Source organism: Triturus cristatus, chromosome 7 (assembly GCF_964204655.1).
Source record: "Triturus cristatus chromosome 7, aTriCri1.1, whole genome shotgun sequence".
Lineage (NCBI taxonomy): Eukaryota > Metazoa > Chordata > Amphibia > Caudata > Salamandridae > Triturus > Triturus cristatus.
The window spans coordinates 312,827,758-312,847,640 of NC_140590.1; positions in this window are offsets into that span (position 1 = coordinate 312,827,758).

Genomic DNA, 19,883 nt, shown 5'->3' on the forward strand with positions numbered 1-19,883 from the left:
TCAGCAGGGAGAGAAGAGAGAGAAAGGGAGGGAGAGAAAAAATATATATATATAGAGAGAGAGAGAGAGAGAGCGAGAGAGAGAGAGAGAATGGGGCAGAGTATGATGGGAGTGAGACAGATATTTAAATAAACTGGGCAGAAGAGTGAGGGAGTGGGGACATTTGAAAGCAAGGCGAGAGAGCGAGGGAGAGAAAATAGTCCCTTATACACTCCAATGCAAGGTCCTTATATCTGCGGTGGAATGATATAACTCATGCAATCAAAACATGCTTCCTAGGCAGGGTAAACACAAGAATGCAAAGGAAATGTGTGACAAAATGCCCCTTTTTGCATGTAAGCCCCAATTATTTTCTGAATTTTGCTACTGGTTTTTAGATTATGCATACTTATGCACTTCTGTATGGGTCCAGAGTATGTGTTTTACCCCGAGAACATATAAAAATAGACCAATTCCTAATTGGCACAAATACCTTTGCTGTAAAGTCTTTCTGTTCCTTAGGCACCACCATTTGACTGGTGGTAACTGACTCTGACTTTTCCTAGGTTCTGCCTAACCAGGTCCAGGGCCAGTGCTAAGCTGAGAAACCCACTTAGAATGCAGTGAAAACACCTACATACACTAGGGTACACTATGGGTTAGGGTACCCCTATGATTGGCATGACCTCCCCTATAAGTCCCTACTGCATAATAGGGAAAGCGGGTTAAAACTACCCTTAAGTCCGTAGTATATAATAGGGCATGGCAATTTAGAGACCAGCAGACCTTTCTGCACTTGCATGTGTGTGCGAACTGCTGAGGCCTGAGGTCAGTTTAAGAGCAGCCCTATGTTGCAGGACTGGTCTTAGAATGTAAATGGTGCCCAAACTCGACTTTAGTGTTGGGACCACCTAACAAATAATAAAATACAATATATTAGCATATTACATACCCCCAGGGTCTTCCTTAGGTGTCTCAGTGGTGGGGGTCAGGTACCTATAAGGAGGACTCTTATAAAATAGGTTTTATATGCTTTGGGTTTAGTGAAATTGTACATATCACTTCCCACATTGTACTAAAGTGTTTCCCAAAATTGACTTTTGTGCAAAGAGCACTGTGGAGTGAGGATCTGCAATGTTTTTGCATATTCAGAACCACTAAAGTCTCCCCTAGGTGTTCCAGGGGTGGGGGTTGTGTAGATTTAGGCAGGGTCCTTATAAAAGATTTTTTATAAGCCCTAGTGTTGGAGAAATTTCCTAGTTCATTTTCCCCATAGCTGATTCCCAGCCACATAGGTTAATATGGCAAGAAGTTATTAATTTATATCTGCCACGAGGAAACACCAAAAAATATCATTCAAGGACTTAGTAGAATGATATTGATAAATCCAACAATATGCTATTGTTAAATGTATCCCAAAATGTACAGCCAAGAAGTTAACTCCCGTCAGGAAACACGGAAAATATCTTTCGAAGACTTAGTAGAATGGTATTGATAAATCCAGCAATATGCTATTGTTGAATTTATCTAAAAACGTACAGACATGAAGCTATAACACATTTTTGTCTGTAAGCCAAAATTCAGTCTTTCATTGATCTGCTCTGATTAGTCAGAGGTAAGTGGATTAGCCAGGCTGCTTTGATGAGGTGATAAGTAGCCCCTGGTGAAAGAGCCATTCTGGGAGGAGAGGGTCCTGCTGCATAGGAATGCCAGAGCAAGCAAGGGAGATGGGTACTTATTAAGAGGGCTGGCATTGATCCCATTAGGATGTCACATAAAATAATAACAGCAAAGTCTACTGAAATAAACTATTGTCTACAGATGGGGGTTTCTTCAACCGTGTTGGAGGATAATTTCAATCATATTATCAGTTCTATTAAAACTAATTTGAAGCGCCTCCTGTATAACATTCAGGAAATCAACAGAGGATGGTTTAACCAAACCTGTACCAAGAACTCATGGCTATTAAAGCAGGATTCATATCATTCACCGCAGGACATTGTGTTTGTTAAATCTCTTCATCAACAATATAAACAGGCTCTTGCTGCTAGGGAGAAAATACTCCAGGTTGCAGCATGGAACAAACTGGCTCACGCGGCAGAAACTAAGGACACCCAGTTATTTTGAGACACAGTGAATGCACGATTTGAAAAATGAAAATATGGCAGAGCTTTTTTCCCCTGTATCTTGTGGCGCTTGGGTGGCACACTTCTCTGAAATTTTTAGACAGAGTGTTAATGATGTCAAAAATGAAGTTTGCGGAATGATTCTTCCATTGGAAATGACTAACAAAGAGGTTACTTTAGCTCTACAGGCTAGCGTCGGGAGACGAGCACCTGGACCTGATGGGGTCCCAGTAGATGTTTTTAAATCTGCTACCGAACTCAGGGGGCCTGTCCTCATGACAGTGTTTAATGCAGCTGCCGTCGACAAGATTCCACCCTCTTGGGGAGTTTCAATAGTTGTACCCATTTATAAAAAGAGTGACAATGCAGATCCCAAAAACTATCATCCTATTTCTCTCCTGAACTCATCAGTGAAAGTAATGAGTAGAGTTTTATTATTTTGGTTGGAGGAATGGGCTCAAGAACAATCTATCCTATCCCCAGCAAAGTATGGTGTCAGAAAGCAGGTGGGAACTATTGAACAATGTATAAATTTTGAGCTGCTTATCGGAAAATATAATAGAGCTGGATCATGAAATCTTTGTTTTGCTCATTTAAGCACCACTTTTTATTTGGTTTACTATAATCTGCTTTGGTCAACATTGATTTCTTTAGGTGCACCATGGCCAATCATAGGGTTTCTCTCTTGTTTGTAGGAGAATCTATCTACAAAAGTTTGCTTTGGACCCCAGGGTGAGTGCTTGCCTGCATTTAAAGTAGGGCGAGGCATTTGATAAAGTTGTGTGTTAGCCCATTTACTATTCTCTCTATTTATTAATTGGATGGAAATTCATTTGAAGGCCCTGCAAGCTCATGCCCTCTGGGCTGCCTGGCCTCCTATTCTAGGACTGCTATATTCTGAAAATGCTGTTCTTTTTTCCAGGACTCAGGTTGGCTTACAAAGATTAATGACTGCTTTTCGGGACTGTATATCATCTAAGAAAATGGTGATTAATAAATCCAAAATATTAACAATGGTTTGTGGGCCCAAGAACAAACAATATAGAATCTTTTGTATTTATAATACCCTTATTGTTTCAGTAAATTCATTGTGTTATCTGGGTGTTTTATTTACAGGTAATGGATCCTGGAGTTAACAGATTTTAAACACCAAAGCTAAAATAAGCAGGATTACACAAAGGAATTTAAAATTTTCATCTAAATTTGGTAGCCCGCTCATAAAGGAAATTGCTAAAATTTACAAGGCTAGAGGGGTATCCACTGCCACATATAGGGGCGGTCTCTGGGGCTATGCCAATTGTACTGCCTTGCAAGTGGAGGAAGACACCTTTTTAAAACAGCTACTTTGCTTACCTATTTCTGTTCCAACCATGATTGTCCAAACTGCATGTCACCCCAGGTATGGAAACACATGGAGAGAAATATTGCCTTTCAGCGGGAAATGGTATAGTCCAAAGATCTGTTTTTAGTATAAAATCAGGTCCTTCAGCAGTCATATCACTGAAAATACAAGGTCTGAAAAAAATAATATTGTCTAAGGGGGCTTGTGAAAGATAATTTCTATGGACTGGAATCTAGCGAATGCTAAAGTAATTCTGGTATTTTACTGACCTCTGCTGGTCGGTTTCTATCAAAAAATTTGAAGAGAGGCAATTGCCAGAAAAATTTGAAAAAGAAAGTCCCTCCGCAGAAAGCAATTCTGGTATTTTATTGACCTCTACTGGTTGTTTTCTATCAAGACAGTTAAATAGAGGCAGTTGAACAGAAAAACAAATCCCTAAGCAGAAGCTGATCTCCAGAGCCCACAAAGTACATACACATATAAGTATATAAGTATCACTCTGACAGATCGTACGGCTCAAAAATCATCAACTAAATATTCAGATAATAGAGCTTGGAATAAAATAGAAGCAGAGGAACTGAACACATTTCTAACCTCTACTACTACCCCAACACCTAGCAATCTGGATGAGGCAACCAGATCATATACTAGATGGTTGGAAGTGGCAGGGAATGAACTGGCACCTATAAAATGCCTTCGCAATACTAGACAACAACCTTCCTCCCCTTGGTATTCCAAAGAATTGTGGGACCAAAAGTTGGCCCGCAAACTCCAGGAAAGAAACTGGAGGAAGGGATACAAAGATGAGGACAAAAAGGAATACAAAGCCAGATTGGCTCACTACAAACAGTTGCTGAAAAGCGCAAAACAACATTTTTTTTTAAATAAAATCAACTCTGCCAAAAACTCATCCAAGGAACTTTTCAAAATAGTAAACTCCTTAGCACACCCCCGTGTACAAAATATCTCAGCAACCCAAGAGCTGTGTAATAAAATCGCTAAATTATTTTTCGAGAAAGTTAATTGTATTTTTTCAACCTTCTCAGTCTCCTCTCCCAAAATGGATCACGATTTGGCTAAAGACCAGATGAAATCATTTCTCGAGGCACCACAGCTAAAAAACTTTGCCCCCTTAACAGAGTCAGACACCTATAATTTACTGGAGAAAGTGAAGTCTGGCTCTCCTTATGATCCCTGTCCATTTACTGTAGTAAAAAGGGTAGCAGAGACAGTCTCTCGGACACTGACTCCCATTATTAATACAATATACCTAGAAGGATACTTTCCCAAAGACTGGAAACATGCATCAATCCTAACCCTTCTGAAGAAACACAACCTGGATGCTAATGATCCTAACAATTTTAGACCAATATCCAGATTTCCACTCCTGGCAAAAATAATTGAAAAAAATATGAATGCCAAACTCAATAAATTTCTGCAGGATTACCAGGCCCTTGACCCAACTCAGTACGGGTTTAGAGCGGGCCACAGTACAGAAACGTTGCTCCTGAAATCCACAGAAGAGATCAGGACCATCCTAGACCAAAGGGGGAAGGCCATATTGAATATGTTGGACCTTTCCTCAGCATTCGACACGGTCCATCATATCTTGCTGATGGACCGATTGGATGAGCTAGGAGTCAGGGGTAAAGCTTGGAAGCTCATTAAATCATTTCTAGCTGACAGAATGCAAACAGTGGCCTTCTGTGAATTTGAAGCCGAATCCTTCTCCTTGCCCTGTGGGGTACCGCATGGTTCATCTTTGAGCCCAACACTTTTTAATGTTTACGTATCTTCACTAGCACCCCTAATTGAGTCCTTCGGCTTCACCCTGACTTCCTACGCGGATGATACCCAACTTGTGGTGACCTTACTACCAGACGATGTTCAGGAAACAACGTCAAGGTTGAGGGACTGCATGCAAGCCGTAGGGAGTTGGATGGCCCAAAACTGCCTGAAACTTAACTCTGGGAAAACAGAGGTGGTGTTGTTTGGCAACAACCCCACCTTCTGGACTCCTAAATGCTGGCCTGAAGACATGGGTCCCCTACCGACTCCCATTAGGAAGGCGAAAAATCTTGGAGTCTGGATAGATGATAAATTAAGTTTCAGGGACCAGGTCAACACAGTTATATCATCAACATCATATATCCTGAAACCTTGCAAAAAATGAGGCCGCTTCTTCCAAAAGACGCACAACAAACAGTGGTCACTGCACTTATAATGTCCAGATTGAACTACTGCAACAGCCATTATCTCACAATCTATAAAGGATCAATGCATAAACTACAGATTTTGCAGAACGCAGTGGCCAGGCTGCTTACTGACACACCAAAGTACGAGTCTATTACAGCCAAAATAAAAAAGCTCCACTGGTTGCCAGTCAGGAAACAGACCCTATTTAAGTCTCTCTGTCTGGTTTTAAGGCTCTTCAGGGAACCGGACCTGAATTCCTAAAACAACGTCTCTGCTGGTTCACACCAAACAGAGCACTGCGCTCTTCGGACGCTAAACTAGTGAGGGTACCTAGGGTTAAAAAAGCCAACTGGGGCGGCAGAAGCTTCGTTGTTAATGCGGCTAAATCCTGGAATTCTCTTCCGTTATCCATGAGAAAAATGTCCAATCTCATGGCCTTCAGGAAAGCATTAAAAACTTGGCTTTTCTAAAACTCTCCCACTCCTCCAGCACACAGCAGGCTTTCACACAACGCCAGGATATCTTCGGGTAGCAGTTGCGCTCTACAAATACCACTAACATTAACATTAACATACTAAAGTATATAAGTCTATACTAAAGTATATGTACAAGAGGTCTTGAATGCTCGACCTAAAAACTTTCTAAAACTGTTATCTTTACATTTGAAAGCAATTGACACTAGTAGCTGCAAGTAAGCAAGCAATGCATTGTTGTAGGGAGCTGCACAGGTAGCCAGGAGAGAGTGCATCCAAGGTCGCGCACTAGTCCATAGCATGACCTGACTCTATGAGGTAACCTTCCAACCGTGTCCTAAATCAGGACACAGCACTTCGCTCTCTGCGATATTCGGGTGCACAGTTATCAGTGATGCATTGAGGCCCTGGCAGCACTGTTGCTACCATTGCATAGGAAGGCTCAGAGAGTGACCCAGTCTGAATTCACCACATCTGTCTTCCCCTCCAAAATGAGAGAGGCGGGGAGGAGAGAGGCTGCTCGATTAATCTGGGTTCTCACCCGGATACCGCCAATTAGCATGCAGTATCTAATTGCTAGTTCTTCCCCAGCCCATGGGTACTGACATTGGTACTGACAACATTTACCCAGGAGGCAAAACATTTTTTCTGTGATGTGACTGAGGGCCACATTGATGCCAGCAGGGTGGCGGTGGAGGCGGGGAGGGGGGAGAACGGGAAAGGTGGGTGATTGGGAGGCAGGGGAAGGGTTTGATGCTGGTAAGAAGGGTGTAGGGGAAGGGGAAGGGTAGTGTATTCGTCCAGTGGCTAAATTGCACAATGTGAAACCAGAAAGCCTGGGATTAATCCCAGCTTCCTCATTTTGCATTTTGCCAAACTGTGTGATTGTAGGCAATTGTAAGCAAAATCTATCACATATAGGGCGTGTTTGGTGCTGTCAAGGGTAGGTAAATCTGGAAGATACAAAACCCATCTGACCTGTGTGGATCACACTGGGAAGGTAGGTCTCTAGACGGATCTCCAGGATTTTAGCCATAATTGTGGTGTCTATGTGTAAGAGTGAGATGGGCCAGTGGGATTGGCACTGGGTTGGAATTTTATCTGGTTTTGCGATCAGTGCTGTCATTGCCTCTGCCATCATCGGGGTCAGCCTGCAGGACCGGTATATTTGGTTGTAGACCTCAGTTAGTAGGGGCCATAGCAGTGGGCACAGTGCTTATAGAATGCGTCTGTGGGGTCTTACCTAGTTTTAAGTGTTTTATCACTGTCAAAACTTCTGATTCCAAAATTGTTCGCCAAGAGAGAGCCTGCTTTATTACCTCCCTCGTAGAATTGGGTACCCGATCTGGCTAAGATGTAATTGGCCCTGTCATATTCCAGAGAATGAATGTGACTGCAGACTGTGTTAAGATTCCACCAGAGTTTTTTAGAGTCTTTCCTTTTATGAAGTTGCTCTGCTCAGAAAAAATCAACCTTGAGTTGGAGAACCTCGACCTCTCTCATCCACTTCAATCGGCTTGCCTCCAGTCATGGCTCGTGCAGGTAAGCGCGTGGAGGGAGCGGGGTGGTAGGTGATGAATGTATGTCGTTACAACGAATTTCGTTTCAACGCATGCCTTTACCACGCATGCGTTACAACGGAATGATATTTCCACGCATAACCTTTAAAACGAATATTCCTTTACCACGCATACTTGCATGGTAATGGAATACTCTTTGTAAAGGTTATACCCCTCCCCTGTACCCTTACGTGATTCCCCTTCCCCCAATACTTTTTATAATTACCCCTGCCCGTTACCCTCAATCTATATTTATATATTTTAAATTTATATTCTCCTTACCTCTTCACGTCGTCTCTTCTTTCTTCCTTGTTGACGTTGTACGTCTTAAAGTGGAAGCGTCATTCCCTTTCACCTAAAACAACGTCGATTTCCTCCTCTTCCCCACGTTATTTCAGGTTCTTTTTTTGGGGCCCCCTTTCTTTTCTCACTTTTTATTTTTTATTTTTGAGGTGAGACCCCCCAATCCCCCTTTTTTGCCTTTAACTCACGTCTTCGCCGACACTAAAAAAGGACTTAATGTGACGAGGAAGAAGACGTTCCAGTCCAGCTTGCGTGCTATAGACGTTCGTGGAAGGAATACGCGTTGTATAGACGTTTACGCGGTAAGTGTACCGTTGTAAACGTAACGCGTGGAAATGCCTTTGTGGTAAAGGATGTTTCCCGTAAGTGACAAATGACCGAATAGGGTAAATAAATAAATAGAACCACTTATCTTACGCTTGCTCCATTGGCGAGTTGGTGATGCGGCGAGCGCAAAGTAAGTGGTTTCATTTGTTTATTTTCTTTTCCCTATTCTGTCGATTGTCACTTGCACCCCCACACCTATGCCCTGCCCCCACCCCGCCTCAAGGCACTTACCTGCATCGGCTGCTACTGCTTGCATCTCTGATGAACACTCACTTCACCACTGATTTAAGGACGTCCCACGCCATTTGGGTGCTCACCCCCTCCCCCCCATGATTGAATTATTGGTATTCTCGTTTGGAGGTCATTATCTTATGTCATACCACTGGATCTCTCAGGGGAGAGTCATTCAGTCTCCAGGCACCACGCTTACCGGTCAAGATGGGGCTAGTCCAGGACAACCACAGCTGAATAGGGCTGTGGTCTGAGACTGTCATTGGTTCCGGAGACACATCTTCTACTTGGGGCAGTAGCCACTGATCTACCAACAGGTAATCAGTCCTAGCATAGGTGTTTGGGCAGCTGAGTAGTGGGGATAATCCATCATCAATGGGTGCCGATATCGCCAGCATCGGTCAGGCCCAAATCATGGAGGAAATTTCTGTGAGCTTCCAAAATGGTTGAGTATCACTCACCCTCTGATGCGACTTGTCATCGTTAGCATTCATGATGCAATTAAGGTCACCCCCAATGAGGAGAGGGCGGTCGGTGACTCCAGCCATCTTTTGCACTAAAGGTATTGAGAATGCCTCCTGGCCAGTGTTCAGGCAGTAAATGTGAACTATCATGATAGAGATGCCCTTCCAGTCCCCTAGTAACAATAGCCACCTCCCCAAGTCATCAGTCAGGATCGTTTGCTCACGGAGTCTAACGGGGTCCCTAAATAGGATTGCTGTTTTGGTAGGGGCCGGGGCTTGATATTGGAGCAGAAAGATTCTATTGCGCAGTCGGTGCTGGTTCCCTTTGGGGAGGTGAATCTCTTGAAGACAAATGTCCGCCCCAGACTTCTTCAATTACACCAAAATGCTACGCCTTTTTGTAGGGCTAGTGAGGCCACAGACACTATATGTTAGAGCCCATAAAGTGATAGTTATAATCATGGTGAGTTAGTGGGTATGAATAACTGCGGTGGGGCTCTTGCACCGCAGTGTGGGTAAGTGGGTTCGTAAATGCCTTTCATGTGGGGTGGTGTTGTAACCCTCTCTGTTCCTCAACCAACCCAAAAACAAGAAAAATGAACTAACACCAAAAATGAGTGTTGAACAGAGAAGATCCTGCACTGGTGCAGAGGTCATATCTGTCTCAGATCCTGGGCCTGCAGGGAAAGTACATTCAAAGTCTCAGAGGGTTATCACCTTGTGTGTGTGTCCAGGTGGTTCTCCCCTGGTTCCCAATCCCCTCCTCGGCAATCATAGGTGATGAGTATTTGCCATGCGTTTGTATGCTCCAATTCTATTTGGTAATGAAGGGTTAGTTGCTGCTCATCCGGTGTGTCCATGGTTGTCAGAGGACCCAACCCATTCCCTTAGTCTGACAAAACTGGGACAGGAGTATCTCCTTGTCGGCCTCTATCTCCTCATTATCTAGCCTCCGAGACTGGCGTTTCGTGCCACCACCAGCCTCTGGGACACTGGTGATTTATTGAGTGAAATCATATTCAGGAGGTTCCGGGCCACTTCCAGAAAGTTGATGACCTAGTATTACCTTCCCACTGGAAGAGAAATCTGAAGTGGTGATCCCATATGTATTTGATCTCTGCCGATCACAGAAAGTCTGTGGAAAGTTTGATAGGTTTAAAGGATGTGCATTTAGCTAAAGTGATCAGTGACAAATCCTGAAAATGTTGTAGTGTGGCACCATTAAAGGAGACTTGCCTCGCAGGTTTGAAACATGAGAGACTCTTTGTCCTCGAACAAATGGACCTGTGTGAACATATCTGGCAGTGGGGCTCCAGCCTGGTGCCTCGGGCTACTCTGTGGGTATTATCTAAGTGATTACATGGGTGAGTCGGGTCCTCCAGCATTGCCCCGAAGAGGTTTTGGACATACATGGGTAAGTCCGCACATTGAACTTCCAAAAGGATGCCGTAGATGCAAACAATTTTCCAGTGTGATCTATTCTCCAGATACTCACATTTATCTTGGAGTTGCTGGTGGTGGGTTTTCAATAGGAGCATCCGTTGTTGGAGTTTCTCGCAGTCCACCTCTTTGTGTAGGCCCCTGTATACTTCTTACTCTCTAGAGCCCAATTCAGAGACATCTCAGTGCAGCTCCTACAGACCACCATGTAGATCCAACTTGAGCATGAAAAATTAATCCTTTAGGTCTTGAAAAGCTGCCAAAAGAACGTCTTTGGTTATGTTTGAGTTCGCCAAGCACCCGTGTTCTGTGCAGGTAACAGCTGTGGGGTAGGTTAGGGTGAATGGGGGGGTTCCGATGGACGATGGCAAATTATTTATTTATTTAATTTTCCCTCAGCATCGTCCCTCGAAATCCCCCCCAACCTGGCCCACCGCTGTTACCTGCACAGACCGCGGCTGCCGCCAAGATGGGCTCCTGATCACTAGCACTGTGGGAGAGTCTGCCTATTTTGAGGAGTTCCCCATTGGCTGGTGGGCGGAGGTCTGCTGTAGAATGAAATTAATTGAGTGTCTTTCTTGCCCCCACTCCCCATCATGGTCAGAGCTGATGGGCTAGCTGACGCCCTGGAGTTTGGTGGCATATGTGTAGTGTCAGATATTATACACCCCTTAGCAGGTATCGGGGAGGGCGTAGGTGCTTCCTGTGGGAGGTTGGTCAGATGGTCCCTTGCCAACACTCAGGTCTCACTCCCAATGCGACCCATCCAATGCGGTCCCAGAGGCTCAACCCGAACAGTGGTCGGTGCTCCCATGGAAGTACTGCTGAGAGGGAGGACTTTGGGTCGAAAGTGCTGTGCAGGACCTGGTGTGAACCAGGGGGTAAATGTGCATCACTGTAAGGGCCAGGGTGCCAGGAAGGAGTGTATGGTAAGACTCTGCATCTGTGGTCTCCAGGAAACCAAATGCATGGTCTGTGGCAAACTGCAAGATGGTGGGTTCACCACAGCTGCGCAGGCATCTCCTCTCGCTGAGCTCACCTCACAATGTCTCTGCTGACTTTCTCACTGGCGGATGTACTGCGGAGGTCTCTCTGGCATGCCCCCAGCTCAGCTCTAGGGTCCTCTGTGGGAGCCCGGGAGCACTAAATCTCGTCCTGCGCAGTCACACGCTAGCCACAATCCCCCTTTTTTTGCTGCTTTAAGCACCCCTGGGGGCAGATATCACCACACTTGCCGCCGGGTGCAATCTTCCCACAGTCGTCAGGTCTCCGACTCTGGTCCTGGGAGCCGGTCTGCTCGCTGCTTGCACAACTGCGTGGCTCCACATAGGTTCCTTGCCACGGCCACACCACCTCTCTTTCCACTCCAGACAATCTGGCAAAAACGGGGATAAAATATGTCAATTCTCTGCAATAAGTTATACGTTAGAAGCTTGGCTTTTCAATCAAAAGCATTTTACGTACTGGGATTTTTGTAGTTTTGTAGTTTCAGCAAAACTACAAATACCAGGAATGCAAGGTGCTGTTGACTAAATGGCCAACACTGACTGTGTCAAGTAAATTGTGGCTAATTGGCAGTTATGTCTGTGCTTGCTGCAGCAGCCCTATTCTTTGCTGTTTCTTTTTGTGACCTCTGTGCATACACACTGAGGTGGACAGAAGTAGGTAGCTATGAGTGGATTGTTAGTATTCAGTGCTCTCTTCACAGCTGCTGCACAAGGTCTACAAGTAGGATGAAATTCCATCTTATCTTATGTAGGTGCAGATCAGGTGCCACAGAGTAGGGATGTACTGCATTACTCCTGCCTTTCAGCTCGAGAGACACAGGTCAGAAGGAAAAATGGGGGTAAAATGCTTGATAATAATAATAATAACCGCATTTGTAAAAGCGCGAACAGCTACCTCAAGGAGATGTGTACCGGCGCTGAAGCAAGACAGAAGTGCGAGCAACAAGAACTACTCACGCTAACCTAGTCCTTCGGTTCTAGGCTAAAAAGCCAGGTTTTCAGTGCTTTCCTGAAAAATGGCTCAGATTCAATCTGCCGCAAAAAGTTAGGCAAAGCATTCCATTGCTTAGAAGCCGCAACCATGAATGATCTCCCTCCAATCCGCGCCTTCTTAAATCTCGGAACACATAATAGGTTTAAGGAATGAGATCTTAGGAGCCTACTCTGTTTATAGCTAAAGAAGCGTCGTTTCAAATAGCTCGGGCATTTACCATGTAAGGAACGAAAAGCAACTGTCAGGGCCTTAAATTCAATTCTCCTGGCCACGGGCAACCAGTGGAGTAACTTAATGTGTGGAGATATGATGGTGGTAGGGTACTCGCCTAATCATTCTCGCAGCCGCATTTTGGACCATTTGCAGTCTTTTAATCAAATATACAGGTAAGCCTACATATAGACTGTTCGCATAGTCCAATCTGGCCGTAACCGTGGCATGTATGACCACTCAGCGACAGTCCTCAGGTAATAAAGGGATGAATTTTCGTAAGCTTTTCAGTTTGACAAAGCAGGTCGAAGACACCTGCATGATCTGAGCTGAAAGCGAGAGATCCATCTCCCATTTGACCCCCAGATTTTTAGTAGACTTTGCCGGGGTGGGTGGAGGACCCATTTCCTGCGGCCACCATAGGTCCGCAGGCGGCAGGAGAGTATTTCCAAAGAATAGTACCTCCGTTTTCTCGGCGTTCAGCTTCAATTTGTTGTTATTCATCCATAAAGAGATATCTGTCAAGCAACCCTTAAAGTTCTTAAAGGCATTGTCCGCTTGATCTTTAAAAGAGAACACCAACTGGGTGTCATCGGCATAAGAAATAGCCTTCACACCCCATTTGGCTATGAGCGAAAACAGCGGGGCCAGATTGATATTAAAAAGGAGCGGGCTGAGTGCTGATCCCTGAGGGACTCCACACCAGATCTGCTTGCATTTGGATTTGTGTGTTTGCAGGGCAATCTGTTGTGACCGGTTAGAGAGAAACGAGTTCAGCCAGCTCAAAACCAGCCCCCCCAAGCCAATATCCTTGAGTCTATGTAGCAATATTGCATGGTCTACCCTGTCGAATGCAGCGGACAAGTCAAGGAGCATCAGAATTGCTGATGCCCTGCGTCCACTGTCATTCTTATTGATTCTGATACCTCCAGGAGGGCCGTTTCGGTACTGAAGCCCGATCTGAACCCAGATTGGGTATCATGCAAGATGCCAAATTCCTCAACAAACGAGGATAGCTGCCTTTGTACCCACTTCTCCAGCATTTTTGTGGGGGCTGGGAGAAGAGAGATAGGGCGATAATTGCTCAAATCACCAGGCACTCCTTTACGTTTTTTCCGGAGAGGTAGAACAATGACGTGTTTCCACGACTCAGGGAAGATGCCAGTTGTTAAGGAAGTGTTCCAAATGTAGATCAGCATCTTTACTGTAGAATGAGCCACTACCTTCCATAGTTTCGGGGGGCAGGGGTCCTCTGGTGAACCAGATTTGCAGCTAAGAATCAGAGCCATTCCGTCTTGCAGCGTAATCGGAGAAAATTCGCTGAGCGTGGCTTGTGAATGGTTGCTCTCAGACATGTCAGTTTTAATCGTTGTCACATAATCCGCAAAGGCGTTATAAATGATTCGAATTTTATTATCAAAGAAGTCGGCGATGTTCGTACAAAGTAAGGAAGAGGATTGGGCTTCAGTTTGCATTTCTTGAGGCTTAAGGAAAGCATTCACAACCTTAAATTATTCCCTACTTGAGTTCTCTGCTGACTTAATGCACTTAGCTATGTATTCTCTTCTAGCAATTTTTATACTTTTGTGCAGCTCTTTAAGGGCTTTCTTGTATGCAGCTTTAGCTATCTCACCATAGTTAGTACACCACTGGCATTCTAGACGCTTACATCCACTTTTGTCCAGTTTGAGGGCTTCAGAAAACCACGTGGACGATGGCAGTTGCCTGATTTAGTGAGTCTGGACGGAGCCACAGTATCTATTGCCGTAGAGATCCAGTTGTGAAATTCCAAAGCCTCAACATTAGGGTCAAACGTACATGGAGGTGGGCTCTCCTGAAGAGCTGGTCCTAAATTTTCTACCGTAAGCTTCTTCCAGTTCCTTTTTCGGACCATGCGTGAGCAGGACTGCTGCCTTTCTTTACCCAGGCAGTTTTCAAAAGGGATCAAATAGTGGTCTGACCAGACCACCTGGCAGGGAGCTTTCGTACTCAAGGATGGCAAATTTGTAAACACAAGGTCCAGGGTGTGCCCTGCCTTGTGAGTCGAAAGTTTTACCTGCTGAACCAAATTGATTCCGGCAAGAGCAGCTTCCAGCTGAGCAGCCTGGGTACAATTCGGGTTATCCCCATGAAGGTTGAAATCCCCCAGTATCGTAAAATTAGCATATGCCAAGGATTTCTGAGCTATATAATTGCACACTTCTGAAGTGGCACTAGCTGCGCAGTCAAGGGGTCTATAGATCAGGAGTCCTGAAAGTGAAATGGAGGGGCCAATTTTTAGGCAAAAGTTTAATCCTTCCATCGCGCCTATTTTAGGCATCCCTGAGGACTCAACTTCCCATGAGTCTCTAAATATAATCGCCACCCCCCCCTCCTCTTTTGGACCCCTCCCTATGTGCACAGCAGATTTTAAAGCCAGGGGGGATAGCCAAGGCAATTGCGGGTGTGGCATCCTCCTTAAGCCATGTTTCTGCTTCATAGCCTTCCCTACTACTGGCAACCGTGTGCTCTGTCATACTCTCGGGAGCCCATAGACAGTTCGCACAGGGGCTGGGATACATGTCAAAGCCAATGTTAGTGTCAAGCATACCTACGCAGGGTTTACTTTGCAAGGACAGAAGATCGTTTATGGACCATCTAATCATGTAATTTCAGGCACAACGGACAGCGTGGCAGGCACTGGTCGCTGTCCGGACGCAGACGGGCTTGCCTTTGGCGCACCGGCGGCGCGCCCGCTGCGCGGCCTGCAGCTCATGAGAATTAAATACATACACCCCCGGAAGTGAGGAGGGCAGGAGGAGGAGCTATGTCCCTCCACGCAATCAGTCCTAAAGACCGTGGTGGACCGGGGATCGTAGGGCCCAAAAATGCAAGGTGAATGAAGATTTTCAGGTACGAGCAAAGCACCAAACATAATTTTTTTTAAAACACAGTTTCTTTAAAAAAGAAATCAAGTTAAAATATCAGCATGAGCATTTTTAGCGGCATGCGCAATCTATCTCAGCGCGGCCGGCAGCTCATGAGAATTAAATACACCCCCCCCCCCCCCCCCGGAATTCAGGAGGGTGTCAAACACAATTTTTTTTAAAACACTGTTTCTTAAAAAAGGAAATCAAGTTAAAATATTAGCATTCTTAGCGCTTACATTCCAACTGGTACATGTTTTCGCCAGCGTTTAGTGGTGTAGGTGAAGATTACTGGGATATGTGCTCTAAGAGCTGCTTTCTTGTAGCCTTGAATTTCTTGTCATTGGTAGTGACTCATGTCCTGTATGTAAGAACAGAACTGTCCTGCATGAAGCATGCTGCTATTGATGGAATTCCATCACCAAACAGTACGACCATCCAGGCGATTCACCAACACGTCCTTGTTTACTCTTGTAAATATTATTAGTTCCTGTTCTAAATCACAAAGCTTTTCTCTTTGTTGTGTTGGCTTCTAGCTTGCTGCTCAGCCAGTGTATGGTGTGGAATGTTAGCATGAGTGTATGATGTCATAGAGTGTTGTATGCGTGCATGAATGTCAGTTGAGAGTAGGGCTGAGCAGCAAGCAGGCTGCTCCTGTTGGGGTTTTCTTACTTACCTTGTTCTTTCGTTATTTGTACCTTACTTCATTTATTAATTACTTAATAACTTGTTAATTCTTTTTTAATTTCGAGGCTTATTTCAGAAAGCATTTTTCCTTCTCTTCCTTCTCTTCCTGTCCTCTCAGTAGGTTCGGCTAGAGACAGCTTGAGCTGTTTTGCTAGTCTGATTTATTCCCAAAAGCATAATCAAGATACATGCATATATATTCAGCGGTCTTGTTTGTTCTATTTTACAGTATGAAACTTGTCTGCATCCAACTTGGGTCATCTCAGAGGCGCTTAGATACTGAACTTCCTAAATTGATAACCTCCCACCACAGTCATGGGCGTAATAAAGTCACTGAGGTTCAGGGGGTGCGAATCTCAGATTTCCCATCTATAAATCAGTGGGCCTTAGGGTAAATGTGTGAGGTGACCAAGGTTCGGGATGGACTGTTCCCATGAGAAGAAGGGTCAGTACTGGTTTCCATTAGGTGGAACTCTTTGGCTGATTTAGAGGTTGAAGGACAGATACTCCTTTGAAAATGCAGTGGAGTACTATGTCCACCAAACTCAAGATCTGCCCATGAAAGTTTGAGCTCGGTAGACTGCAATTTTTACGCCAATGGAGTATAAAATTCCTTCAAGGGGCCAACAGAGTAGGTGCCATTAGTAGAAAGTCATCAGACCGCCCAACCTCATCATCATCAAATATGTGTATTTCGTGGTTTGACCCCATAAAACACACAATAAAATATAGTTCATTATACATAATGAAATCAAATTGAAGAGAAACACAAAATAACAGCATAGCATCTTGTTAACTTTTTGAGGGTACCACAAGGACTGCTCATTTCGTGGCATCCTTACAAAATATACAAATTACGCAATCCATAGCACATATGCATAAAGTGCTGACCTAAATTATAAAATCATTTAAAAAGTTTAAATAGTCAATGACTTCAAGTTTGACTTATTTCGTCTCTATTTCTCTAGGAGTCTCGCAAGTTACCTGTACTCTTCCTCAAAATCCATGCAGAATGTAAGAATTTGCTCACTTCGAGTACAAAATATCTATTTGTTTCGAATCTAAAAATTGTGTATACCACTTGGTAGTTTCTTATGCAAATTCACTCGTGCCTATGTCTACGATAGGCATAGAAGAAGAATAGTACATGCCCAATGCTCTCATTGATGTTGCTATAAAAAATCAAAGTGGAAATGGTATCTGAAATGAAATGCCATTTCGAAGAAAAAGCTTTCACAGGTAGAATACCAAACTTAAATCTGACACAGAGGCTCTTTGCAAACGATAAAAATACCCTAATCGAGAAAGCTTTCAATCTTAGGAAAAGGCTTTTGGCTATAAAACGGATGAGTGTGATTCCCTCTCTTAATGGATTGAAACTGATGTTCCCCATTAAAGCCCCAGTATCTCTTGAATAAAGTACTTTTTATTGATTTCCCAATGGTGGGAGGGATCAGCCCACAATGACTGGACTCCCAGTTTAGTAATCAATGATTTCACATGTTGTAGCCATCATTTGTTTAAATTGGTATCTAATTTTATAATTTTGGCAAATTTAGCTCTATATGGTTCCAACATCATTTTGAGACCACGGGGCATCCTGCTTAGCACGACTTTGCACAACGCCGGCTATCGCTGGATTCAATCGCCGAGATATCGCGTTATTATCAACGCATATCACCATGGCGATCAAAAATCCGGCGATAGCCGCAAAATACGGGTTTATCGCTGGGAAACCAGCGATGCACTGGCAGCGTAAGGTGAATCCTTGTTAATTGGGAGATGTGGATTGAGCCGTACAATCCACCTCCCATGTAACATATAGTCTAGTCAGTATTGTGTTAGACGTTAATTCCTGGCGATGACCGCGGTTAGCGCGGCTTTTTGTAACGCTACGTGTGTCCTGGGCCATTTTGTAAATACAGCGAAGGACAGTTAACAATATTTTCCTGTTCGTTTTGGCAGGGAGCGCCTACTTTGCATCTCATTAGAGATGCAATGCGAGGCGTGTGGAATACGGCTGCTAACATGCGCTAATGCATGTTAGCGCCGCATTGGTAATAGGGCAATATAATCATCTCCGCTTTTTTGGCTTTTAAAGCCAAAAAAGCAGAGATATGACCCTTTTTAATATGCCCCTAAAATCTTAACCAGAAGAGGAGTAACTTTAGGCCAGCAATATGCTCAGTACTCTATAGCCTACCAGTGAAATGCAATGGTAGAGTAGGTGAGCTCCGTGTACAGTATAATAGGGATTAAAGGAAATTATTTTCCTTTGGAAGCAGATCATTCACATTATTATAGCCCCAAATTTCTGCTTCATAAAGAGCTGCTGATTGGACCTTGAGCTTATATATTTTGAGGGTCAGGGCACCATCCGACCTTTGAGAGCACACCACAAGATCTTTTTTAATGGGTATATCTTGGTGGTAAGGGATTTTGGAAAAATAAATTTACTCCGCCACCCCCCGCCATGGGAGAAAGTGGGAATGGGGATCGCTATTTTTTTTCCCAAAAGAAACCCAGCTTTGGGAGTTTGTTTTCAAAAAATAAAACTTTTGACCGTCAGCCATCATGCTTGATGCAGCCATCCATTATACTTTTCCTACATTGACAGGAAACGCCACGATGGCTGTTCATACCGATGTAAAGAGGTCTCTGCCGGGCTGTCAGAGAGCTCTAAATTTGGAAATAAAGGCTGTAAATCCCTCTGCCACCCTGTCTGTCTTTGCTCTCTCCTCTAGATCCTAAATCAGGTCCTCTATCTAGAGTGGCACAGTGGATGAAAAACTGTGGTTTGGAATGGTGCCTGAAGGGAATGCCATTGGTTAGACTATTTGCAAGAATTTGTCCCATCATCATTGGAATGCCTTATTGTCAGTAGCATGCCTGGAAACCGGAGACTGGCATAGCTTTCCAAGTCTACCACTGCATGTTTGTGAGTTCTCAAAAGTAGTACATTTGCATCTATTCAAGGTGTACTTCCAAAGGTGCAGATTTGCTATTTTTCTGGTAACCTGGTGACTAAGGGGCATATTTTAAATGACGTGGTGCAACACAGATCATAGAGCAAACTTGCTACATAGTGCTGTGTTGCATCGCCTGAAAAGAGCAAATATGTGCCATATCTTCAAAGAAGTGGCACAGTTCTGTACTCTCCATGCAGTGGCAAACTTTGGGCTGTTTTGTGCCAATGCAGGCACCCTTGCGCCATAATGCAAGGCTGTCCGTGTCATGGTTAGGATAGTTTTTGTGCAGAAATGAGTCAATAAAGATACTTATCCTTGTTACGCCAGCCTCTGGCAGGCACACAATTTTAGTGCAAGCCCATGTGTACAAGTCTTTGTAAATATGGGCTTAAATTAAAATCCATAGGTGGATGCATGAGCACGCCCATGCACCACTCATAGAACACCTACCTAACACAAATTATAACTTTGGAATGTTGGGAGATCCATTGACAACAAGTACTCCGGGCTTCTAAGGGCCAGTAGAAGCCGGGAGCTCCAACATTGCAAGGTTTGTTCACAGCTTTCGCTGTGAACAAAAAGGCCTCATTGAGCCCGAGATGATTAAATCCCCTTTGGCACCATGAGGCCTTTGTTTTACAAATTAGAACATTTTGCCCTCCAGGGGCAG